The sequence below is a fragment of the Dromiciops gliroides genome, chromosome 3, assembly GCF_019393635.1.
Source record: "Dromiciops gliroides isolate mDroGli1 chromosome 3, mDroGli1.pri, whole genome shotgun sequence".
Classification (NCBI taxonomy): domain Eukaryota; kingdom Metazoa; phylum Chordata; class Mammalia; order Microbiotheria; family Microbiotheriidae; genus Dromiciops; species Dromiciops gliroides.
This window is the reverse complement of record NC_057863.1, coordinates 600,350,791-600,370,743: the sequence shown is the minus strand read 5'-3', so window position 1 is coordinate 600,370,743 and position 19,953 is coordinate 600,350,791. Positions and strand designations below refer to the sequence as shown.

Sequence of the window (19,953 nt, the reverse complement as noted above, 5' to 3'; positions counted from 1 at the left end):
ATGTTTAAATAATTGATTTCTTTGAATTTTGCTCCAAATAAGTTGGTATATTTCTCACTACTTCAATTATTAGTAAACCCAGTTAAATCTAGCCCTAATTCCTCTCTCCCTCCCCACCTCTGCTAGAACAAGGAATCAGTTTTTTAAAATCCATTATATCTAGACTATGAGCCCTAAGCCCATCCCTGTAAGAGGTTGGACAACCCCACCTTTCCTAGGAACATCTTCAAGAAAAGAAAGGTTGGATGAAAACTTATCTGGTTAACTATGAATGCTCATCTAATTAATCTATTCATCTAGTCAGGATTAAATGGACTCAGAGAAGATAGAATTCCGGGCTTCCTTCAAGGTCACTCGAATGTTACCTTCTACAGGAAGCCTTTCCTGCCCCGCCCCCCCCACCTCAGCTTTTAGAACCTTCCTCTCTAAAGTTAACTTGTATTTCCTTTGAATGTATTTGTATATAAATGTACATACATACAATATACATATTTGCATATATATAATGTGTATATGTCTGTTATCTGTGCATTATGTGTGTATATCTATATCTATAGATATGTATATGTATATATACACATATGTATGTATGCTTGTATACACAAGATTGCCCAGAAAATTCCCATGGACAGTATTGGTGTGTTATGGTCCATGGGATCATGGAAGGTTGGACATGACTAAATAACCAAACAACAATATATTCAAAGTAAATACAAGATAAGCCTGGAGAAGTTTCTAGAATTTTAGTGCTAGGCACTAGAGATACAATGAAGGACAAAAACAGATCCTGACCTCAAGAAGCTTACATTCTTTTTTTTTTTCTTTTTTTAGTGAGGCAATTGGGGTTAAGTGACTTGCCCAGGGTCACACAGCTAGTTAAGTGTTAAGTGTCTGAGGCCGGATTTGAACTCAGGTACTCCTGATTCCAGGGCTGTTGCTCTATCCACTGCGCCATCTAGCTGCCCCAGAAGCTTACATTCTAACAGGGCAAACAATATGTTCATATGTGCATTTTTGTCCTGTAACGATTGGAATGACGCCACTTGCTGGAGACTTACTGTAGGAAAGCTCCGCCAAGAGAAGAAGGTGCCTGAGGGCAAGCCATGTGGCTTTTCTTTGGCCTGTGGGAAGAAGAAGGGGGAGGCTGGCACTCTGACTCACTCTCTTTCCTGAGGACTCTGGTGGAGAAGGGAGCTAGAAATGCACTCTCCCTTTAATAGATAGATGAATCTAGGCCTTTCTCTCTCTCTTTACCAAATTCTTATTCTCCTTAATAAATGCTTAAAAGCCTAACTCTTGCTAAAGGTTATAATTTATTGGCGACCACTCATTAGATATTTTAGACAGACGAGCTAGAATTTTAGCCCCTTACAGTCCTTAGTATCCCCGTTGCTTAGCCCTCTTACTAAATGCTTACTGGTTGACTAATTAAACTCAGCGGTTCTTAACCTGCGATCCATGAATACATTTTTAGGAGGGTCTGTGAACTTGGATGGGGAAGAATTACATCTTTCTTTTCACTTCTAATTGAAATCAAGCATTTCTGTCCATTATGAATTTTTTTAAAAACCCTTATTCTGAGAAGGGGTGTGTATACTTTCTCAGACTTCCAAGAGGTTCTATGATACGACCCCCCCAAAAAAAAAAAGAAAAGAAAAAGGGTTAAGAATCTCTGCTTTAATTTCTCCTTTCACCTATAGTTTGGGTGGCTGATTTGTTAGCTCCTGTTGACTTTGGGCTCCAACCTGCTTGGTTTAAGCTGGTAAGGAGAAACTTATGAAAATGGTTCTTTCTTCCTTGGAGCATTCTCTACTCCAACTCACTGGGCACACACTCCCTGATGGACCTAGTTTTCTTTTTTTTTTTTTGCAGGGCAATGGGGGTTAAGTGACTTGCCCAGGGTCACACAGCTAGTAAGTGTCAAGTGTCTGAGGCTGGATTTGAACTCAGGTCCTCCTGAATCCAGGGCCAGTGCTGCGCCACCTAGCTGCCCCTGGACCTAGTTTTCTAAAGCACTGCCTTCCTCAACATGAGTCAAGGCATGGCAGGGTACCAAACAAAGGTGAATGTGACCTTGGGCTTGGCTGAGAGGAGCACAATGACCATCAGGACTTGGATCATGAAAATCCTGCTGTACTTTCTCAGAATGCATCAGGTCTGGTTCTGGGCATCCCTGTTTAGGAAGAATAGGGATGAGCTGGAGAGCCTCCAGAAAAAGGTAGCTAGGCTAGGGAGGGGTCCCAAGGAGCTATGTGAGACAGAACCTGGCAGTGTTCAGCTTGGAGAAAAGCATACTGGGAGGTGAGGGGGAGATGTCTTCCAGTAAATAAAGGTCCTCTACATAGGGTAGAGGGATTAGGCATCTTCTGCTTGGAGCACACTGCAAAGAGGCAGACCTAGGTCTGCAGACGACAGGAGAAACATCCTAACAATTAGAGCTCTCCACAAATAAGTTACTATAGAATCATGAAATGTCAGAGCTGGAAGTCACCTTTGGCATCAAAATAATGGTAATGGATGTTTATATTGAACTTGACAGTTTATATGTTATCTTGTTCACTTCTCTAGACATCCACGGCAGGTCACTGCCCACGTTTATCATTGCCCACATTTTACAGTTGGGAAACCGAGTTTCAGAGATCTGTCTGTGGCCACACAGGTAGGAGCATCAAGACAAGATTTGATCCCAAGAGTTCTCCCAACTCTAAGTCCAGCATTTAGTACACTACACCCTCTATTGCCTCCCTAATTCAACCCCCTTTATTATTGCATAGATGAGATAAACTGAAGCCCATCAAAGAGACCTGTGTCATAGAGATAAAGGTGACATTTATTCGTATGAAGCTTTATACATTACACTATCTCATGTGAGACTGACAGGAACCCTGTGTGGTAGGTAGTCTTAGCCCCATTTTACAGATCAGGAAATTGAATTTAGAGAAGCTAAATTATTACATAGAATTATATAGGACCTGAGTTCAAATTTGGCCTCAGACACTTGATACTTACTAGCTGTATGACCCTGGGCAAGTCACTTAACCCTCATTGCCCCTCAAAAAAAAAAAAGAGTAAGAGGCAAGCTTTAAATCCAGGTCTCTAGTCCATACCATGTTACTTCAAGGTAGCATGATGAGTTAAGTTTGGCCAGAACCAAGGGAGAAAGGAGGAAGGTTTTATGGGGTGGGGGCAGAAGGTAAGGAAAGAAAGGCTGGGGCTCTGGTTTGTACAAAGTCACAACGGGAGGACAGCGTGAATAGAAGAGTCATTGAGAAGCACAGCCTGGCAGGATCACATACTGTGTCTGTGAGAAAGGGAGATCCAAGGCGTGTATTCTATGGTGAGGTCTCATGTGGTGTTCCCTTTATAGCTTCCAAAGCATCTCTTTGCTGGGCCCCACCCAGGTGAGAAGTGTCTACCATTTTCTTGGTGGAAAGAATCCTGGGCTGGGCATCAGGAGTCCTTGATGGAATCTTATACCAGCTTTGCCATTTATTTGGCAAACTGCCTTGGATATCCCACAGCCTGGTCCAGTAGAAAGAGTACAAGGGCTCTTTTTCTATGTGGGGCAATGAGGGTTAAGTGACTTGCCCAAGGTCACACAGCTAGTGTCAGGTGTCTGTGGTCGGATTTGAACTCAGGTCTTCCTGAATCCAGGGCTGGTGCTTTATCTACTGTGCCACCTAGCTGTCCCCAGGGCCAGGCTCTTACAGTTAACACCTAGGGGGTTGGACCAGACAACCTCTGAGGTTCCTTCCAGATGGAAAACAATGATCCCTCCCTTAGTCTCCACCTGTCAGAGGTTCTTAGCTTTTTTGTGTGTTGGGAAGCCCCTTGGAAGTCTGGGTGAAGCTTGTGGACCCCAATTGAGAATCACAAAATACAATATATGGGATTGAAAAGGAAACCAAAGGTTAGTGAGAGGAAAGATGAAATATTTTGTTTTTCTCAATAAAGTTCATAGACCCCTGGAATCTATCTGCAACTACATAAATGAATTACTATAATGAATCTGGGGCAATGAAACGGTGGGTAGATGTGATCACAGAGCCATTGATAGCGGTATTTTGAAAACTAGGGAGAACAGATGTGTTAAGGACCAGAGAAGGGCCCATGTCATAATTTTCCAAAATGGGAAGGCAGTAGAATCTTCAGATTGTAGGCTAGTAATCTTGATTTTAATTACTGGCAAAATTCTAGGATATACTGTTAAAGGGATGCTCTGTGAGCTTCCAGAAAGGGAAGCAATGATCACTAAGAGCCAGCATGCTTTCATTTCCTTTAGTGATAGAATTACTAGACTGATAAATTAGGGGAATACTGTAATCATAACACACACACACATAGGCATATATGCATATAGATATAGATATATTTACTGGCCCTGTGATTTCATCTGTGTGGGGAATTCCTGGCAAAGAACTTCTACCAATACAGATTATTACCTTCTCTGAAACTTCTAATTATAATAATATTAGGTAGGTTTTATTTAGTGCCTAATCTGTGTCAAACATTATGCTAAGTGCTTTATAAATATTATCTTATTTGATCCTCAAAATGACCTAGGAGTTAGGTGCTATTATTATCACCATTTTACTGTTGAGGAAACAGAGACTGAGACTTGCTCAAGATCACACAGCTAAGTGTCTGAGTTCACATTTGAACTCAGGTCTTCCTAACTCCAGGCCCAGTCCCCTACCCATTGTGCTATCTAGCTACCTAGTTTTAGAGTTTACTAAGGGCACTGAGAGGTTAGGTAACAGCTTAGTGTCAAACTTGAACCTAGATATTCCTGACTCTAGCCATCATGACTCCATGGTGCCTCTCATAGTCATAGTAGTAGTAGTAGTAGTAATGATGATGATTAAAAATAGCTGATGTGGGGCAGCTAGGTGGTGCAGTGGATAGAGCACCGGCCCTGGAGTCAGGAGTACCTGAGTTCAAATCCGGCCTCAGACACTTAACATTTACTAGCTGTGTGACCCTGGGCAAGTCACTTAACCCCAATTGCCTCACTAAAAAAAAAAAAAAAAATAGCTGATGTTTTACATAGCACTATAAAGTTTGCATATTATCTTACTTGAACCCAGACATAGTTCACCTACATTCCAGCAAAGCATTTAACAAAGTGTCTCACACTATTCTTGTGGAAAAGATGGAGAGATGTGGGCTAGACACAGGGACATGTGATGTAAAAGTAAAATTAGACCTTTTCCTTAACTCCCCATTGGACAGATTTAGGAGAAAACAGATAGAAGTCAAAGAGAGCAGAATTTTTTTTAAGCATCTCAATAATTAGAGTGTCCAAAAATGGAATACAACTGGATTCAGAAATAGTTGACCAACCCAAAGACTAGTTATTGATGGTTTCACGTCAACTTGGACGGAGATATCTACTGGACTGCTTTAGAAATCTGTCATTTCAACACAGAGATGTTCTGTTCAGTATTTTTTATCAATAACTTAGATAAAAGTATATGTGGTGTGCTTATCAAATTTGAAGATCATATCAAGTTGGGAAGGATTATGTTGACATTGGCTGACAGTGTCAGGATCCTCCTCTCACTTCCTCCCTCCCCCCAATTGAACAGGTTGGAACAGGCTGAATTTAGTAAGAAAATTAAATAAAGATAAATGGAAAATTCTATACCTCTCTTTAAAAAAAATCAACTTAGCTGTTAGGCAACAGCTCATCATCAAAAAGAATCCAAGAGTCTTAGTGGGCTATAGGCCTCACTTGAGTCAATAGAGTAACAAGAAGGCCAAAAATTCCAATATAATCTGAGGCTGTGTTAAAAGAGGCCCAGAATCCAGAGCATCAGCTGATATGATCTCTCAGGAAAGACAATGTAAACTTCTGGAAGAAGGTACTATTTCTCCTTTTAGATTCCCAGCACCTAGGTCTATTAATGTTTTGCTCTGAAGAGGCACTTGATAAATAGATGTGTTGAATTAGATTAAATTAGAGGTGATCATGCTGGTTTTATTATACTCTAGTCAGATTCCATTTGGTGCAGTGGGGAAAAGCTCTGGTCATGAGTCAAGGGACCTGAGTTCAAATGCTGGCTTTGCCAGATACTATCTGGACATCTGACTTTGGGCAAATCACTTATACTCTCTTGGCCTCATTCTCCTCACCTGTAAAATGAGGGGATTGACCAGATGACCACTACAATCCATTCTAACCTCTATGATCTTAAATGTGTAGTTCTGGAAACCACAGTCTCCAAAGGTGACAAATAACATTATATAAATGTTATTTGACAAATTGGTGTATGTCCAAAGGGCAGTGAGGATAACAGAAAGGGTCTAGAGGCCATGCCATACAAGGATCAGTCAAAGGAACTAGGGATGTTCACCTAAAGGAGAAAAGACTCGGGGGATGGGGAAGCAGGCTAGTCAATGCTGGCTATAAAGACCCTTATTCCTACATTGGAAACCAATTCAATAAACTCTGATCAAGGCTAGGGATAAGAGACCGTAGCTGCTATTTCTTTGGTACAGGGAACCAAATTAGTGACTGGTCAGTAATTTTGTCTTGGGACACTCAGAAGTTGTCACTTGTCCAGGTTCACACAGTCAGTACAAGGAAGTGGTAGGATTTGGACTCAGGTCTTTGTGACTCAGAGGCTGGTTCTTTTTAGTATACCGCTCTTCCCCTCAGCTACCATAATCAAGGGGCATCTAAATTAGAAACGACAAATCCTATCAACTTCTGTGAGTGCTTAAAACCTGGAACTTAATGTAGAGTTGATCCAAGTCAAGTAAACAAGCCTTTATTAAGGAAAGGACCTACTGTGTGCTAGGCACTGTGCTGAGCAAATCTTGTATTCTTATTTCCAGTTAGAGGTCCAGGGCCCATCTCTATCAAGGGCCTCTGAGCTAAGCCTGGGCAGGAACCCATCTTATACATGCTCTTTGTAATCCCTAGGGCATTACTCAGGAAGTATAGGACCCACATCATGTCCCCCCAGAAGGTGGGAAAACAAGATACAACGTGTGATAACGCCATAATGCCTTACTAAGAATGGGTGATGTTACTAGGTACAGTCAGGAAGGAAGGACTGAGTTCAAGGCCAAACTCTGAAAAATACTACCTGTAGGAGCCCAGCAAGTCTCTTGACCTCCCAGTGACCCCAGGCAATTCTCAAAGATAACAGATTACAGATCTGGTGGAGAGAGTTCCCACACTAAGAGTTGCCTACTTTGATTAAATCCTAAATCTGGATGAAGCCAAACCAAGAACAGAAACAAAACACAACAATGAGTTAGGAAAGAAGAAATTACCTTGGTTTGGCAAGAAGTTGAGTCAAAGGTATATCAAGTAGGCTGGCAATGTAGAACAGTGGAAAGTGTGCTGAATTTGGGTTCCTGTCTCAAATACTTAGGTGGGGGTGACCCTGGGCATGTTGGTTCAAGTTTCTGAGGTTGTTTATTATCCTCATTTTACAAATAGTTGTGTTATTCCAGTCCTGCCAGACCCTTGGGACGCCATTTTGGGGTTTTCTTGGTAAAGATACTGGAGCGGTTTGCCATTTTCTTCTCCAGCTCATTTTACAGATGAGGAAACTGAAGGAAACAGGGTTAAGTGACTTGGGCAGGGTCACACAGCTAGTAAATATCTGGGATGTGAACTCAGGAAGATGAGTCTGTTTCCCAGCCCATCACTGCACTACCTAGCTCTCCCAAATGGATAGTTAGCATAGTGCTAGAGTACCGAGCCTGACGACCTATTTAAACCTTTCTGTGTGGCCCTGGGCAAGTCACTTAAATTCCCTCGTTCTTAGTTTCTTCATCTGTTAAAAAAAAAAAAAGCCCCCCAAACCGGGGTTAATAAGAGCACATACTTTACAGGGTTCTTATTGGGGTCATATATACATGATATTATTCTTATAGCACCTACCAAAAAGGATTATGGTATAGGTCGAAATCTATGTGAAAAGTTTTGAAGACCTTAATCCAAGATATTATAATCATTACTAATGGTAACCATGGGCAAGTTCCCTCCTTTCTGAAGCCTCAGTTTCCTTGCACTCCCTACCTCATACGATTTCATTAAGAAAACCATTTCTTAAAGGGATTCATTCCAACATCCATCGTATTCAAAACACAGTCCGGCAGTGCTCCATAAGAGCAAAGATTGCTTAATTTTTCCTTTTTGTATTCCCAGCAGCCTAGCTCCTGCCTATCACACAGTAGGTGCTTAATAAATGCTGGTCGATTGATTTGAATATGTGGAGTAGAAGATTCACAGTTTCGATAAGATACCTTTCCTGAGTCCAAAGAGTTTCTAGTCTGTTGGGGGTAGGGCAGTGCTGACAGATGACTACAGATTTTTCATTCTTTTATTTTTAGTTCCAGCAAAGGTGCCCCGGGTGTGAGGGGATAGTGCGGAAGATGAACGGGAGATGCCTTTAAATAGATAAGGCCGAGCCAGCTGAAGCGTCAGGCTCAGAGAAGTTTAAATTGGCTCTCCTATACGGGGAGTCACTGCGGCTTCTCCAGCCAGATGAAAACGTGTTGGGGGAGGATCCTTCGAGTGCTCAGCAGGTTCCCTTGGAGTCTAGAGGCAGGGAGACCCGAGAGGACCAGGAAAGGATGCTCAGTGATGCTGTGAGCAGGCTGAGCTGTGAAAATGGAAATGAAGTCCTGCATCTGAGAGGGACGGGCAGGGGAGTGGGGGTGGGGGGCGAATCGGCAGGGTTCGGGGTAGAAGGAGGAGTCAGACAGGATGCTGGGTTTGGTGTTGTGGCACCCTGGAGACTGGCCCCTCACTGGACCCCAAGGGGGAAGGACAGGGTGCTCTGTTCGTGAAGGAGCCTGATGCCTGGCTCTGTTTGCAAAGTGCTCCAGGCCTGCCTCCCTCCCCAGACTGACATCTTCCTTCCTTTCTTCTTTTTTTTTAAATCATTGGCCAGTTTCTTGCCTCTAACCACTCAGTAACAAGCTAGCCCCAGGTATAAACCCCTCGCCAGGGAGGAGGTTAAACATCCTTATCTCGGTGGGGACCAGAAGCCCGAGGCCGGCCCGGAGCAGGGCGCTCCCCGGCCTGCCCGCCCGCCCGCCCCCGCGGGCCGCGCCAGGACAATGGGCGGCCCGGGCCCGGCGGGGGAAGGCGCAGGCCTCAGGGCCCGCAGGCCTCGGCCGGCCGGGCCGGGTCCTTTGTGGCTCGGCCCGGCGGCGCTGGGAAGCCCCTGTGCGAGCGCGCCGGCCCGCGCCCCCGCCCCTCCCCCTCGCGCGCCCCTCTCCTCTCCCCAGCTCGGCTCTCCTCCTCCGCTCTCCCCCACGCGCGCACCGCCCGCGCCCCCCTCCCCCCCCAGCCCGCCCCCTCCCCCTGCAGCGCGGGCTGGCGGGCGGGCGGGCTGGCGGGCGGGCGCTGCCCATTCTCGGGAGCCCCCGGGGCAGGAGCGCAGCGGAGCCGGGGAGAGGCGGGGGCCCGCGCCGGCCCCCGGGGACACGGCGGGGAGCGCCCCCCGGAGCGGGGCTGGCTGGCGGAGGAGCCGAGGGGAGCGAGCCTGCCTGCGAGCCTGCCCGCCGCCCGCCGCCGCCGCCGCCGCCGCAGCCCGCCCGCCTGCCTGCCCGCCGCCCGCCTCCTCCAGCCTCGGCCGCCGCCGCCGCCGCGGTAGCGGCGCCTGCAGCCCCCAGAAGTGAACAGCAGGCGACCCGGAAGGTTTGAGCTCGGGCTTCCCCGCCGGAGCGGAGCCGAGCCGAGCCGAGGCGAGCCGCGCCGCGCCGAGCGGAGCCCAGCCCGAGCCCAGCCCTCCTCGGCCGGCCGGCCTCGGCGGAGGCGGGAGGCAGGGCGGGCGGCGGGCAGCGGGGCGGCCGCGGCGGAGGCACGGGCGGAGGCACAGGCGGCGGCGACGGCGGAGGCGGCGCGGGCTCTCGCTGCAGCCCCGGAGCTGCCCGCGAGCGAGCGGAGCCAGGTCTGTGCGGGGCCGGGGCTGGGGCCGGGACGCGGGCGGGACGGACGGGCGGGCGGGCAGGCGGACAGAGGCCGGCCCCGGGCCGGCCCGAGGGCGGGCGCCTGGAGCAAAAGTTGCGTGGAGTTGCGGGGCCCGGGGCGGGGGCGTGGGGAGGGGGCCCGCTGTCAGCCGGGCCTGGCCGGGGCAGGCCCGGGGCTGCGGGAGCTCCGGCCCCGGCCCGCGATCGCGCCTGCAGCGCCCGGGGCTCGCGCCGCCCGCGAGCGGCCACCACCCCGGCTAGCCCCGGCGGCGGCGGCGGTGGCGGCTGCAGCAGCAGAGGCGGCGGCGGCCCGGGGCCCGGCCCCGACCCCGGCCCCGGCCGGCGGCTGCGGCTGGCGGCGGCTCGCCGGCTCGCGGGGGGGAGGAAGTGTCTCCAGCTCTTTTTTTTTTTTTTTTAAAGCCGGGCTATTCAAACCTGCTCGCAATTCTCCGGTAAACAATGATTCATGGGGCTTAATGCAAATAAACTGATTGCAAATGGAGCGGGGCTCGCGCGCCGCGGCCGCCGCGCCGGCTGGGTGGCCAGCGCCGGATTTCTCCCTTTTTTTGCAGATCTGCAGAATATGGCGTCCCTGTCCTGTTTTAAAAATAAGCCAGGCTGCCATTTTTGTTTTTCTTTTGTCTGAAAATTTTAATAAAACTGTCTGAGAATGTGGGAGAGGCGGCTGGAGGCGAAGGGGGCCCCCCAAAGCCACGGCTTTTTTTTTGCTTTTCTTTGGCACTTTTGGGCCGTGTGTGCAGGAGCCTCGCGGGGCTTGAGACACAATGTAATAGCACTTGAAAGAGATAAAAGGAAACAGCCCCGGGATCGGGGCCCGGCTGCCCGCCGCGGGGGTAAAGTTAACTCGGACCTAAAGTTTGGGGTTGGGGCTTTGGGGGGAGCTTTTGGAGGGGGGGGCTTTTAATTTTTTTTCCCCGGAGGGGGTGGGTGGGACAAAAAGCTCGAATGGAAGGAGACTCGAGTGGGTGGATTTGCTTCTTAGCGGGTTATTTTAGTGGGCAAGTGGATGCGCAGGGAAGGGGATGCCGGGGGGGGTGCGGGCGTTTGGGGGAGCGGGGAGGCGCCGTTTAGGAGGAAGTGCCCCCTCCCCAATGTCATTCCTAGAGTGGGACTGCGGGGGTGGGGTGGGGGGGCAGGGAGGGCAGTGGAGGAGCTTGGGGAAGGGTTTCAGGATGGAGAGGCTGCCCCTGGCTCAGTCTCTTGGGCACCTGGTGCTGCCTACCCTGCTTCCTTGGCACCAGTTCTGGAGTCTGCACGTAGGGGCTGTGACCCGCATGGAGCCGATTAGGGGAGAGACATGTCTGCTTCATGTGGGGCTCAGCATCTGTTCCAGCAGCCTAGTGGGGATCCTGGCAGGGCGCTAATAGGGCTTCCCTCCCTGGGCCTCAGTTTCCTCCTCTATACCATGAGGAGGTTGGACTACATTTAGGTCTTCAAAGGCTCCTGCCAGCTCTGACGTCCTCCCAATCTGTGACTAAGTGTTTTTGGACCCCAGAAGCACTTTGGGAGATTGTTAGAAGCAACTTGGGGCAGCCGAAGGGATGGCTGACTGTCTGCTCTGGGCTGCAGACACACGGTTTGGGGGGGGGGAGGTGAAGAAAATCACATTCTTCCCCAAGGGCTAAGATTATTTCTGGGGTTCAGGTAGTAGGCCTAGAACTCTACACTTAGTTGCAGGTCATGTTCAAGGGAGACAAGAGGAGTTTGCAACCAATCTATTTGAGTTGAGAAGTTAGGGTAGCCTTTCAATTCCTTTATCACCTTCTCTAACCCTTTTACTAAACCCTCTGTCTCTACTCCCAAGCCCACAAGCTCTCTAACCCACTTCTGCAGCCTTCCTTAACCTTCTTTGCCACCCCAGCTCTATGACCCTGGGCAAGTTCCTTAACCTTTCTCAGCCTCAGTTTCCCCATCTGTAAGTAAAATGAGGGGGTGCACTCTGCCTTCTTGAACCCCTTCTAGCTCTATATCAATCAGATGAAACATCTTTGTCCCCACCTCTCATTATGCTTGGTGTTCACTGCTGAACAGGATTGTATCTCTTGGGAATCTTGGTTCATTCCTGTAGCACCTTGTCTGTTAGGAGACAGCAGAGGAGTGCTTCTGACCCTGCCTGGGGTCCATTGGACAGATTCTGGACTAGACCCATGTAGGGATGTGTGGAGGAGTGATGTGTGACGTCTTGGATGGCTTGGGACCCTCCTCGATCACATCTTCATGCAGGAGGTTGGGGGGGGGGGGGTGTAGATTCAGCCGGAGGAGAGATATTAGTGGTAACTGATCATGTAGAATAGGATAGTATTTATTTCCTACCCCCCTACCCCCCCCCCAGAGGCTGGTTCTTGTCTTGACTCTGGCAGAAGGAAGCATGGTGGGCCCAGAAGGCCAAGGTTGGGTGGACAGTGAATTATCTAGGAGGCTATAGTTATAGATTTAGGAAGGAAGGGAAGGAAAGAAGCATTTATCAAGTTCCTGCTGTGTGTACTCTGCTAATAGCTTTACAAATGTTATCTCCTTTGATCTTCACAACAACACATGTTATCATCCTCATTCTAACAGATGAGAAAATTAAGGCAGACAAAGGTTGAGTGACTGGCCCAGGATCATACTGCTAGTAAGTGTCTGAGGCTGGATTAAATTTAGGTCTTCCTGACTCCAAGCCTAGTGCTCTATTTCACTACCTCTAGGACTGTGAGGGACCTTAGAGGTCACCTCATCTAAAGTGCCTGGGGGGGAGGGGCGCAGGGGGAGGGTAGCTACGTGATGCAGTGGATAAAGCAGGATTCAGAAGGACTTGAGTTCAAATCCAGCCTCAGACACTTGACACTAGCTGTGTGACCCTGGGCAAGTCACTTAACCCTCATTGCCCTGCAAAAAATTAAAAAAAAAAATAATAAAGTCCTTGAGGAATCAGAGACACAGGGAGGAGGAGTGCTTTGCAAAGGTCATTCACACAGGTAAAGTCAGAGACAGGATATGAACCACATTTGTCCAATTCTAGTCAGACCACCCAGCCTGGTCCAGACCTTAGTCTCCCTTGTGTAGTTGGTTCACTTTTCTGAAGGGTCATGTCTTTCTTCACTTCACAATTTAAAAAAAAAAAAAGGAGGGGAACATCTTTCATTGGTTCCTAGGTTGTCATGGAAAAGAGGTGTTTTGCTTGACCTCAGAGGGAAGAATTAGAAGCAATGGGGTTTCATTTAAGGACAAATCTCCTGATTTGTGGAATGGGCTTCCTGGAGAGGCAGCAGGTTCCCCCTCACTAGAAGTCCTTCAAGGGAGGCCAGATGTCTACTTGCTGGAGATAGTAATGATGCTGACGGTTCTGTAGCATTGGAAAGTACACAGAGCACTTTCTATACATGATCTTATTTGAGCCTCACAGCAACCCCAAGAGATAGTTGCTGTTATCCCCTATTTTACAGATGAAGAAATGGAGACTCAGAGATATCATAGATCTAGGGTTCGAAGAGACTTGTGGATAATATAGAAGTTGGCAGAGTCTTGGCCTGAGTCCAAGGGAATCAAGGAGGCAGACACCTCTGGGCTGCCTAGTCTAACCTCCTCATTTTACAAGTTAGGCCATTGGGGGGACCTGTTCATGATCCCTGAACTAGCAGAATTCAAGCCCAGTTCTTCCTGACACCAAGTCCAAAACTATGTTTGTTCTATTAGGAGGTTTCTTGGTCAGAAATGATTGGATTCAGTGACCACTGAGCTCCTGGCCAGCTCTGAGATTTTGTGATTTCCTGATTGTAAGTTAGTTACCCAGGGGCAGACCTCGTATTTGGTTTTAAGAGCATATGCCAAGTATCAACTTGGGCCCTCACTGTCTTGAATCCAGAAGGGTTAAGTCTTGGGGACACTTGGGTCTCTCCCATGACATTGGCCTTGGGCACTGCCTTTAGAGAGGCCCGAGTCTCAACCTTAACCCTGAGAGGTCAGCCGTAAGCACTGGGGTTGGGAGAGGAGCAGCAGCCCAAATTGTCTAGCTCTAGGTTGGGATGAGAATGAAGACCGACTCCTCCCGCATGTTCACCCATCCACCACTGTACGTTACACCATCATCTCTGACTGCTGTCCAGTGCTCACAGCATCTTGCTGGATCTTCACAACAGTGTGAGATTGATAGTAAAAGTTTTATCATCCCCATTTTATCGATGAGAAAACTGAGACTCAGATGGAAAGTGATTTTCCCAAAGTCACGTGGTTGCCATAGGCAGACTTGAACACAGGTCTTACAGTTAGTGATAGAGACAGGGATTATGGGTAGAGCTGGGACTAGACCTCTGGTGTTCGTGTGATGTTCTTCCCAGGTACACTTCCACTGTGCTCAGTGGCTGTTTGGAGGTTCAGGTCTGAATGGGAGGGTGAGAGGTACCTCTCCCTCCCTCTGGTGGGCCACGGGTTGTCTAGGGCCTCCCTGAGAGAATGGTTGTTTAGTTATCTGGAGACAGTTTCAGGCAATCCCTAGCTCTCTGCTTCCAGGGACTGTGGTTCCCAAGGGCAGCCCACTGGTGTAGGGTAGTGCCCCTACAGTACCATCTGTCAAGAGATGAGCTGGGCTAATGAAGACCAGTGGTACCTAGTCAGAAAGTCATGATCTCCAAGCCACTTGAGTGGGCACGATGCCTTTCTGTGATTCGTCTCCTTAGGAAGGAGGGGAGGGAGGATGGCTTGGGGATGAAGACTAGTCCGTGGGTAAACCCCCACCCTCGCTGCTAGTGGATAGTCTACACCAGTCAGCCGAGTCTTGGCCTGAGTCCAAGTGAGGCAAGGAGGCCAGCAGCTCTGGGAGGTCCGGCTGAAGGAAGGATGGTGGCTCTGAGGCTGGGGCAGGTCAGGAACGGCTCGTGCCCATCAGGCTGATACAGAGGGAGCAGCAGAGTGGAAACCCAGAAGCCAAAAATTCTGGGCCGGCATTTTTTGTCTTGCCTGTTTTGGTACCTGTTCCCCAGCAAAGTCATTTCCTTTCTCATTTTCTGCTACAAAGTGAAGATTCAGCAAACATTTTCTTGCACTGTGTGCTAGGCCCCTGGGTGGGGGTGGGAACAGAATTCTTGAGGACTTAAAAGAGCTAGAATTTCTCAGTGTGCTTATCCCTTCCCTTACACAGATTGCAACTCCCGTAGCCAGGATTGTAGTCAAGAACTGCAAAAGCCAAGAAAATTCATCCCCCTGTGGCCAACCTGTGGATGGGTTTCTCTGGTGGGGAGTGGTTCCAAAGTGACAGCCCTGCGATCTGTTGTCTTTCTGGCTTCCGGGGATACAGAGAGAAATGAAACAAGGTTCCTGCCTGCCCTCAGGGAGCTCATAGTCTAGTTGGAGAGACAAGCAAAGGCATTAAATAAGTGCCTGATGAAGGGGGTCTGGGAGGACTCCTTGGGAGAAGTGGAACTTTAGCTAGTCTGGAAGGACAGACAGGTTGTGGAGAAGAGGAAAACAGCATGTTCTAGACCAGGGCTCGCATTTCTGTAATGAACTGAGAGGTTTATCAAGTACTTTGCTCACAGCACACCTGTGAGGTAAGCAGTGCTGGGATTCTTGTGCCCATTTTGCAGATGAGAAAACTGAGGGTGGTCACAGTTAAGTGACTTGCTCACAGTTAGTCAAGGTCTCTCCAGGTTCAGCTCTCTTTCCAACACGTGCTTCCTGTAGGTCTGTTTACTTCCTTACACAGGCAAGTCCTGACTCTAGGTCTTTCTTGGGCTAGCCCTTTGGGATCCATCCAGATAGATTGGGGGCGTCAGGGCCCACCAGGGTGCTGTGTAAGGAGATACGATTCTTTACCCGGCTCCTCTGCCCCAGTCTCTTGACTCTTCTTTTTTTCTTTTTTTGCAAGGCAATGAGGGTTAAGTGACTTGCCCAGGGTCACACAGCTAGTAAATGTCAAGTGTCTGAGGTCAGATTTGAACTCAGGTCCTCCCGAATCCAGGGCTGGTGCTTTATCCACTAGTCTCTTGACTCTTGATGGGAGGTGGCTTGCCTACAGTTCAGAAGGGTTTGGCGGTGGAGAACCACCAAATCTCCTAGATTGGGGCGGGGTGGCCCTGGCAGAATGGGCCTCAAGGGAGGTCATTTTTCAGAAACAAAAGTGAGCCGTGGAGAGCCCTCACTTCCTCATCTTCCTCCCCCAGTGCTTCCATGGTGGTAGCCTGGCTCTGGTGAGGACAAAGCAACTGCCCTTCTGTGGCCGAGTTTGGATCTCTGGCCCCCTAAAGTCCAGGGGCTCTATCTGCCTCCCAGCCCTCTTAATCCTCCTTCTATTCACATTGAGAGAGCAACAATTGCCCCCTTCCCTCTTTCCCCAAGCCAGAGGCATCTGCTGTGGTCTGGGGAGGCAGCCTTGTTCCTTTGCCCACCCTGCCCACCCTGTTTCCTCTGCCTGGAACTCCCTGGGAAGGATGCTGGCTTTGGGCACAGAGGAGCTGGGTTCACGTCCTGTCTCCGCCCCCCATGACCTGTGTGACCTTAAACAAGTGACTTAACATGTGGAGACTGGGATTTCCCTTCCTGTAAGATGAGGGCATCAGACTGCATGGCCTCTGAGATTTCTTGGGACTCTAAGTCAGAGAAACTGCCCTCCTCCGGGGATTCCTCTCAGCACCAAGGGGTGAGCGGTGATGAGATCCTACTGACCCTTGAAGGCCTCTGAAGTTCTTTGATGTCTCCCTGCCTCTAGCCCTCCATAGTCTGGTGTTTGTGGCTCTTCCAACCTCATCTGTCTCCAGTGCTCTGCTTGACCCTTATTTTGGTCCAGACTTGTAACTAACTGCTCTTAGGTCTGGCCCTCTTGGTGTGGAAACTTGCTTCAGCCCAGGAACTGATTTGAATGGGGGAGGGGAGGGGAGGACCGGAGGTTTGAGATTGTTAGCCTGGGTCATGCAGCCAGGAAGTCACCAAGACAGGGCCAGGCCCACTTCATCCAGACTTCAGCTTGGCCCTTAGCCCTCCAGCATCTGCTGCCTCCAGGAGGTTGGTAGGCTCAGGTCTCTAGAGCTGAAGGTGGGTGGGTTGGTGGGGGGGGGGGCTTAGTTCAGAACGGTTGTTTTTACAGAAGAGGAAATTGGTTCCCAGAAGGGTTGCTTAAATAGCTGGTGGTGAAGCCAGGTCTAGGACGTAGGCCTCAAAGTCTAGCTCTCCTTTCACTCCCTAAGGATGACTCTGTTTCCCTGTTTACATTTTATGTTATTCCACAGGTGACACAGTGGATAGAGCCCCTGGCCTAGAGTCAGAAAGACCTGAGTTCAAATGTGGCCTCAGACATGTACTAGCTGTGTGACCCTGGGCAAGTCATTGAGCCCTGTTTGCCTCAGTTTCCTCATCTGTAAAATAAACTGGAGAAGGAAGTAGCAAACCACTGCAGTGTCTTTGCCAAGAAAACCCTGAACGGGGTCACGAAGAGTCAGACACGACTGAACAACAACAATATTTATGTCTTCATTTACACTGATCCTTCCCTCTAGCTTGGGCTGTTAAAATTCTGTTCATCTCCAAGACCCAGTTCAGATGCCATCTACTTAACTAGGATCATAGCCACAGAAGGTCAGCCAGACCAACTTCTTTTCTTTTTTAACCTTTGAGAAAACAGAGATCTACAGGGTCTAAGTGACTTGCCTAAGGCCACACAAGGTTTGAACTGGGGCCTTTTGACTCCAAACCCAGGTCCCAGTAAATTGTGAGGCATTACTGCCATCACCCTCTGTGCCTCCTTCTGACACTCATCACATTTGGTCTTATAGTTATTGCAGAAGCTCAGCGTTGGCAGGCCTCTGCTCGGCAGCATCTCTGCCTTTGCTGCCTATTCCGCCGACAGCTTGGATATATAGAAAAGCTTTGCTTCCATCAAACCCAGCTCTGCTTCTCTGCCGCCCCTGTTGTTCCTACTTCTGTTCTTTGGGACCACCTTGCCCTAAGCGTTCCCCATTCTCAAAAGGCCTGCTTCATTCAGCAGTGTTTCCATTTGCTCAGCCCACTATCTCGTTAGCTGTTTTACCTGCTGTGTCATCTTTTTGTCTCATATTAAACTTTCAGTCCACTGAAACCCCTAGATACTTATTCCTCACATATGGGGTTGTTTTTTAAAAATAAGTTTTTATTGTGGCCTTTTGTTTTTTACATCACGGTAACTTACAGTTATACCCCACTCCTCTGATGGAACCCTCCTGTGTAACAAAGAAAAACAATTCAGCAAAAACCAACTGACATATCACCTGGGTCTGATGTGGTATGTGTCATTCTGCACCCTGAGCCCCCCACTTCTCTACAGAAAGGAACATTTCGGTACACTTCCTCATCTGTTCCCTGGGACCAGAATTGTTCTCTACAGTTACTCAGAGTTCAGCTTCCTTTGAATTAGTTCTAATTAATTACTAATGAGAATTAGTATTCTTTAAGTTTACACAATTCTAGTCATTTTGGATATTACTCTGGTTTGGCTTGCTTTGCTCTACCTCAGTTTACCCAGTGCTTCCCATGTTGCTCTGCATTCCACATACTTGCCATTTCTTATAGTGTAGCAATCTTCCATTATAGTCATATATAGGTGGCTTGGCATAGGGGAGAGAGGACTAGTCTTGGAATGAGGAATAACTGGGTTCAGGTCTTGGTTTTGCCACATCACTGTAGACAGGTCTCCCAATGTCTCCAGGCTGCAGGAAGCTCTTCAAACTTGAAGTTACAAACCCTTTGCTGATCAGGAGTGATGGTCCCACAAGTCTAGACCCTGTCTCTTCCAAAATCATAAACCTCAGTTTGTTCAACCCTTCCCCGATCGTTAGGTACTTTAGCTTTAGAACTGAAAAGAATCTTAATGGTCATCTGGTCCAACCCTCTTTTTTTTTTTAGACAAAGAACTGAGGCCTAGAGATGTGAAATGACTTGCGTATGGTCTCAAAACTAGTAAGTGGTAGAGATGGGATTCGAACCCAGACCTTTTGCCTCTACCTCCAGGGCTCCCTTGACGACCACCCACTTGGTTTCCAGGTTTGGGCTTGTTGGGTTTTTTGGTCACAAAGAGTGTTCACACAGTAATACTTTGAACTGCTACATGGCACTGTTGGAAACCAAAGCAAAAGAAGAATTGAATTAGGTTGCTTCCTCCCAGGCCTGTGGTATCTTTTTCTCCATCTTTCCCAAGCAGGGGCCCTCGGCCTTCCTTGTTTTTCTTGCCTCCGCACAAGATATCATTTTGACATCATCGTAGTTTCTAAATATATCCCTTTCTTCCTTTCTCCCCACCCAAGAGCCAAAAATAAACAAAGAGGGGGAAAAGGGGGTGGGGGCAGGAGCCATTCAGCCCAACTAACAACTAATAACTAATCATATCAGGGGAATCTCTCCATCATCCATCATCTCTCACCTCTCCAGAGATGAGAGGGACATACCTTTTATCCTCTCTTCTCCTGGCTAAGCTTGGTCATCACAATTATAGAGTGTTGTTCCTTGCGTGGTTTTCCCCCTCCTTTTTATTTGACATTTTCCCAACCATTGTGTGTACTATTTTCTTGGTTCTGCTTATTTCACCTGCATCAGTTCATATAAGTTTTCCCAGGCCTCTCTGAATTCTTCCTACATATTTTTTGTGACACAATAATATTCTGCTCTATTCGTGTATCATAACTTGCCTATGGGCATCTACTTTCCAGTTCTTTGATACTCATAGAAAGTGGCTCTGGCAGGTTTTGGTCATATTGGTGACCTTTCTTTCTATCTTTGACCTCCAGGCCTCCTCCACACGGGCCATCCTCCATCCTTTCTGGCCTCTGTAACATTTCCCAGGTGCCTCAGCCCCTTAGGCCATTAGCCTTCCTGATACCCTTCTTGCAGGTCTGTGCCTCTTGTTGGTATGGGTTCTGTGATCTCGCTTCCATCTTCAGAACTCATCCTTTCAAAATCAGAGCTAGTCCAAGTGTTCCCTGCAGGACCAGTCATTTGGGTATCTTTGGATGTTTCCTTCCATTCGCTCTCATTGGATCCTGTTTGCTAGCATTT

The 19,953-nt window shown here is 48.4% G+C and overlaps 1 protein-coding gene across 3 annotated transcripts in view; it reads left to right on the top strand.

Moving 5' to 3' along the window:
- The first annotated feature begins 9,735 nt into the window (after positions 1 to 9,735).
- ZNF362 (zinc finger protein 362) overlaps positions 9,736 to 19,953 on the top strand; it is a 37,450-nt gene continuing 27,232 nt past the window's right edge. The window contains exon 1 of one of the 3 annotated variants that reach the window (XM_043994696.1): positions 9,736 to 9,920. The gene's annotated coding sequence lies outside the window, so the exon portion shown is untranslated. Of the gene's footprint in view, positions 9,921 to 10,739; positions 10,794 to 19,953 lie in introns of those variants that run through there. The other 2 variants (XM_043994694.1, XM_043994695.1) reach the window with 2 other exon arrangements.